The sequence below is a fragment of the Miscanthus floridulus genome, chromosome 14, assembly GCF_019320115.1.
Source record: "Miscanthus floridulus cultivar M001 chromosome 14, ASM1932011v1, whole genome shotgun sequence".
NCBI lineage: Eukaryota > Viridiplantae > Streptophyta > Magnoliopsida > Poales > Poaceae > Miscanthus > Miscanthus floridulus.
This window is the reverse complement of record NC_089593.1, coordinates 67,723,316-67,729,315: the sequence shown is the minus strand read 5'-3', so window position 1 is coordinate 67,729,315 and position 6,000 is coordinate 67,723,316. Positions and strand designations below refer to the sequence as shown.

Below are 6,000 nucleotides of genomic sequence, written 5' to 3'. Positions count from 1 at the left end.
CTGCAAAGACTCTTCGGGAGAAAGAGCGCATCCGTAGTGCGAAGCTAAGGGAAGAGTCCCTTAAGGTTGCGACATACATTGCTCTGGCTTTCAAAAATCTCCAACAACAATCTACTATATGGCTACCATACAACTTCGAGTAAGTTCAACTATAACTTAAAGCTATGTTCGATATATTTTATTCGATGTAAAAGAGCTTATCTAGTTCTATGATTAAATCCATGCAGCAACCACTGGATTTGTATAGCCGTCGATGTCGGGAAGAGCATGGCATGGGTCTTTGATTCAATAGATAAGGAACCGGCGACATACAAAGACTTCATATCGATTCTCAAGACGTATACATATCGACAATCCTCATTAGCTTATATGTCTGTATACATACTTGTAACGTTCACTTATGCATACTAACAAGTTGTATTTGCTAAAATAATTCGAACAGGGCATTTAGGTTCTATGTCTCTCATCATCACGGAAGGCATGATCCAGCGAGGAAGGAAAAGCTGGCTATAAAAACACTATGTGCGGTAAGTGTAACTTACTTCTTCAGTACTCCGTTACATGGCTGACAAAAGCATTACCTAATATTTTCATATGCAAAACACACAGTGCCCCAAGCAGAGGCCTAGGAGTGTACATTGTGGATACTATATATGTTCTATGATGAGTAACACCGGTACCTACAGGAGACACCCCTTAAGGGTAAGTTTGAACCTCTTCACCCGTAGTATAAAAACTTCATAAATGGTATGAAATACTAAACTGAAACTTGTTTTCTTGTAGTGGAGAGAAGAGAAAGGAGTGAAAAGAGACCCATACAAGGATGACCAACTCTTAGAGCTCGTCAGCGACCTTTGCAACTTCATATTGGACCAGATTGTACACGTCAGAGGCGCCTACCATGATCGAGAGTCTGACTTAGGTACAAATCCTCAGTACCAACACCTTCGTGAGACTGAAAGGCTAGCTCTAGGACGTTGATAACAATGTGTATGAAATTTGTATATTTAATGATAGATTGTATATATATCATTACGAATTGGACTTGTAATTGTACTTTATATAATACTATTGTGCTTGTAGTCGCGTTCGGAACGTTGGTCGCGTGGCGTTCGGCAACGCGAACGCGGTTCGGAACGTTGGTCGCGGGGCGTTCGGCAACGCGGATGCTGGATGGAATACGCAGAAACAAACAGTTCTGGTCGAATTTGAATTGTAAATTTGATTTTTTTTGCGGGAAAACGTACTGTAGGGGCGGTTCTAGATTGAACCGCCCCTACAAACAGGTATTATAGAGGCGGCTGGCACTACAGCCGCCCCTACAAATAGATTTGTAGGGGCCGTTGGTTCTTGAGCCGCCCCTACAAATAGATTTGTAGGGGCGGTTCGTAATACCAGCCGCCCCTACAAATCGATTTGTAGGGGCGGCTCAATCACCAACCGCCCCTATAAATCGATTTGTAGGGGCGGCCTGGGAACCGCCCCTACAAATGCATGATTTGTAGAGACGGTTCGGTAGGTGCGGCTGGCCAAACCGCCCCTACAAAGGGTTACCAGCCGCCCCTAAAAATGCTTTTTGTAGTAGTGCACACCGCGTTACCACTTCCACAGTTCTGCGAGGTTTGCTGTGGACTACTCGTGACAGACCCCCTCCTAGTTGTCGTGCACGAGAAGCTGTAGAATGAGGTCCTTAACAGTGACAGGAGAATGATAGTCAAGTTTTTATTTGTACATCCGTTTATGTCTATACTCTATACCTAATATCAAAAGGAGAAAATTCCTTCCTCTGAATTTTGGTCTGTTACACTCTGGGGATCCATCTGTCCCTCCACTCCTCGAGCATAAGAGATGGTGGCTGTTTTATTAAGATTAATAGTACGTGATAAATTGGAGAGAGAAAAGTCCTAAATGACTTATTATCTGTGACCCGAACTCATGTCCTGTGATAATATACGAGTTAGAATAGCAGGCGTCTAGCCACAATACAGAGTCTGATTCCAATACATATGTCTCAACACACGGACAAATTTGCTAGTTATCTCTAAAAAAATACAGTTACTCTAGTTTGAAAAACCACTACCTAATATTGCTAATTTTGGGCATCACCACAATACAATAACAACAAGGGATGCGGTGAAAGCAGTGCTTTACAAGAATGAGCTAAGTATATCTTCATTCTTGAGACTCAGGAATTCACAGTGCAGAAAGCCTCAGCATTTTGAGCTGTGATGATCGATCGATTTGCAATCATTAAGCCATTAACTAGCCTAATTAATTCTGCTTCTTAGGCACAATACAATGGCCCAAGGACGATACCGAGCAGGCACATCCACAGTTAAGCGGCAGTGCTCTACTGTATTTCATCTCCATGCACCAACAGCACCGGAGCGTGTAGTTGATCTCAGAACCTCAAAGTCGCGTGGGGGGTCTCATTGCTCGCAGCTGGTAGTGTGGCTGCCATACCTTGTACTATTTATGGGTTTTGGCACTGCTTAATTTGATAAACGTACTAGTAATGAAAGTACTACTGTACATAATTTCTAAAGGAAGATCAATCAAGCATGCTAGAGTTAGCAACTCTGGCTTCGTTCCCTTCCCTGCTATTTTATACTCGGGTTAGAGAGGATGAAACAGTTCACCATGAGGTAAAATCTGACTCCATGCACTTACAATTACATATCAATGAGAGAGTAACTCCATTGAAATGGAGCCAGGTAGTAAATGTCAAATAAATTCCATCAATAAACAAATCGTTCATGCATAGCTGGTGCCTTATCAGCTTTTCGCTAATATCAGAATTACGATCTGACAGACGGAATGTGATTGCTAAACATCCATGTTCATTGGGAAGTCTCGTGGTTGCATCTTGTGAACCTTTCTTTCATGAAAAGATTTGGGATGAACCTAATTAAGTCCACCAAACTTTCAACCTATCTGACAATTAGGAAACTGTGTAAGCATGTACTAATAAGTTTACCTGGTTGGACCCAATTATTCAGTGTAATTAGTCGAGCTAGAGGGTATGCGCATACACCTACGCTACATGGAGTGTAACCATCCATTCGTATTAAGACAAAGAAGTGGATTTCAGTTTATTTCTACTGGAAACTAAAATTTCACTGTCAGGGTAAAACCGACAGGAAAATTCCAATACCGACAGGAAAATTGAAAAATAATTTTCCTGTCGGTGTGCCGACAGGAAAACACCAACAGAGCTAAATTGACAGAGAAATACAATTTTACTGTCGGTCCACGAATTTCTCTGTCGGTACACTATTTCCGTGTCGGAATCTAAACCCCCGACAGGAAAGTTCTAAACCGCCGGGTTTGGAATCCCATGTAACCAACAGAAAAGTATAAATAAACCGACAGAAAAATATAAATAAACCGACATAAATAATCTCAAATTTAACTAAAACCATTTATATTGCATGAAAATTCAATGGAGAGATCATATTACACAAGGCACACATGGCTACATTATCAAGTTCAAAAATGGTATCAATAGTTAGGCATATCATAAGTAAATTGGCACAGACCAACTTTGCCTCAAAACGGTAATAATAATCTACTCTAATCTATAAAAAATATTGAATCTTCGCGTCACTGATTTAGCCTATCTTGCACGACGCGTCTTCGCTAGGTTCATCCTTATTTGGAGAAAACCTGTAGAAGTATAGAGAAGACTTGCATCAGCGAGGTTTCAAGTTTCATTACGCCATTACAGATCTTACAAATGTTCCACTTCTCAAGTACAAGTAAATGCTCAAGTGAATGATTTATGGAAAAACAACTAAGCAATGCCTTAGTTCTGTAGCTACTTTTATTACATTTTTCACTATGCAAGACAATCACTAATTATTGGAGCCAAACTAAATCTTGGGCACACATACAAACTATCAACCAATTTAGTAGAAATATTAACAGCTAATAGATATCTGTGTCACAGTCACTTGGAATTAACTATGTGCCCTATGTGCCTAAAACAAGGAAGCAATAAGCAGTTAAAATGATACTTATTATGGAACTGGAAAATCAACTAAAAAAATGGAACATTTTTTAGATGCATGTTTCTAAATTCCAATTAGCACAAAAATCCTCTAGATCCACAACCCTAGATGCATGTTTATAGTCAACACCACTGTGAAGCACCAGACTTAACATGCCAAGCTACTGCACTAGATGCAAGGCTTCAAAGCTGTCTAAGAGAAATCAATAAACCCAGCAACACACCAATAAGCCATCCACTGAACTGCTGCTGGTAAACTAAAATTGGAAGAGCAGAAACTTGGCCTGAACTTACGGCCAATAAACTTGCTTCTCCTGCCGAACTGCTGCTGCTCCTGCAAAACTGCTACACCAGAAACAAATAGAAACAAGTCATGGGCATATATTCTTAGAATCAAAATTCAAAATATATTAAACTGCACATTGAAAAATAATTGGCATGGGGGTAGAGCAATGGCTTTCATTGCACAAATGATTTTCTCTCAACTTTCACAAAACTAAAAGTTCCTCCAAAGTTTAGCTTGCATCAACATTATACCAACAAAAATCCATGATGCATCCGGGAACTCATGCCAATGGTCTTGCAAAATTCCTGGCATTCTATACATTTAAAGCCATTAACCTTGAGTACGATGTGATGTGTAAAACTACTGTAATGTGTAACTGAAAACAAGTAGCTGAATTTGGGTGATGCCTACTGAAAACAAAGAGAGGAATCTAATTTCTACATAACCTAATCTCTGAAAGGCGCTGAAAGTAAGAAAACAATTTTTTACGGCACCTTATCCTTAATCGCCCACTATCACTACTGCAGTTCAGACGCCTCCTGGTTTCTAGAAGCAGCACCTTGTCCTTGAGTTGATGCCCACCATGTGCAAATGCTTGCATTTGTCCCTCATCCTCCCCACGTACATGTGTTTTGGCACAGGATTAAGGATCTGCAGAAAGACAAACCACACAATAACTAGATAGGATCTGGTACATGAATACATGAACTGAAAAACGATGCAGCAGGAAGAACACAAATGGACGATTAAGGATCTACAGGAAGACAAACCAGGCAATAACCAGATAGGATCTAGTACATGAATACATGAACTGAAAAACGATGCTGCAGGAAGAACACAAATGATTGGGTACCTTGCGATTTTGGCCAAGGGGTCTGCACCAGCGCCAGCCTGATCTACTATGTAGTGCACCTGGCCTACTGCGCCGACGACTCCCGACTGGACCTGCGCAGTCGCGGCCTCGTGAACTCATGGTCGTGGAGATGGCAAGCACGACGTCATAGACGGCGACCGCCGCCGTGGCCTCGTCCAGATCCCGACCATGCGCCCCTGCCGCCGCGTTCCATGCCCGGCCATCCACCGGCCCCAGCCGCCACCTACGGGACCTAGACGTCCGCCGCCTGGAACCAAGTCTCGCTCATGGAAACTGGATGTCGCGATGTCAGATCTGCCCGCCCCATCGAGGGGTGGAAAGAGCAGCGGCGCCACAGTGAGGCATGGTGGCGGTTGGATCAGTCGAGCGGCGAGAGAGCTGTAGCGCGGCTAGGGTTGGATGCCGTGTTATGTATGCGTGCAGGCTAAGCGTGTCCTCTTAGGGCCTGGCTGAAAGGCCACCGCAGCCCAGGCCCAGGTTAGCTACCGGTTCTGATCCCAGGCGCATGTCAAATAGGATTTCTCTGTCGGTGCTATGATCTACCGACAGAAAAATATAGCAACACACAGAACAATTACATTTTTTTCTGTCGGTTTTCATATTTCCCTGTGTGTTTTACAACTACGGACAGGATAATTATTATTTTTCTATCGGTTGGTCGCATACCGACAGGAATATTTAAGTTTCCAGTAGTCACTCACATTGTTCAGTTCAGTTCAGGCTTAGACAGGAAGGTACATCCATACATGGTAACTCTACAAAATTGGATCAAGCAAAACAGAGGTGCACGCCTACTTCTCATACCTACTTTCTTTGTTGCAGCATCTTGGT

General features: G+C 42.4%; 1 long non-coding RNA gene across 1 annotated transcript in view; it reads left to right on the top strand.

Moving 5' to 3' along the window:
• Window positions 1-255: 255 nt before the first annotated feature.
• The window catches only part of LOC136504746 (uncharacterized), a 74,718-nt gene continuing 68,973 nt past the window's right edge, over window positions 256-6,000 (top strand). Inside the window, exons 1-2 of the long non-coding RNA XR_010770961.1 lie at window positions 256-338; window positions 443-527. This is a non-coding gene — a long non-coding RNA (uncharacterized lncRNA). The remainder of the gene's footprint in view (window positions 339-442; window positions 528-6,000) is intronic.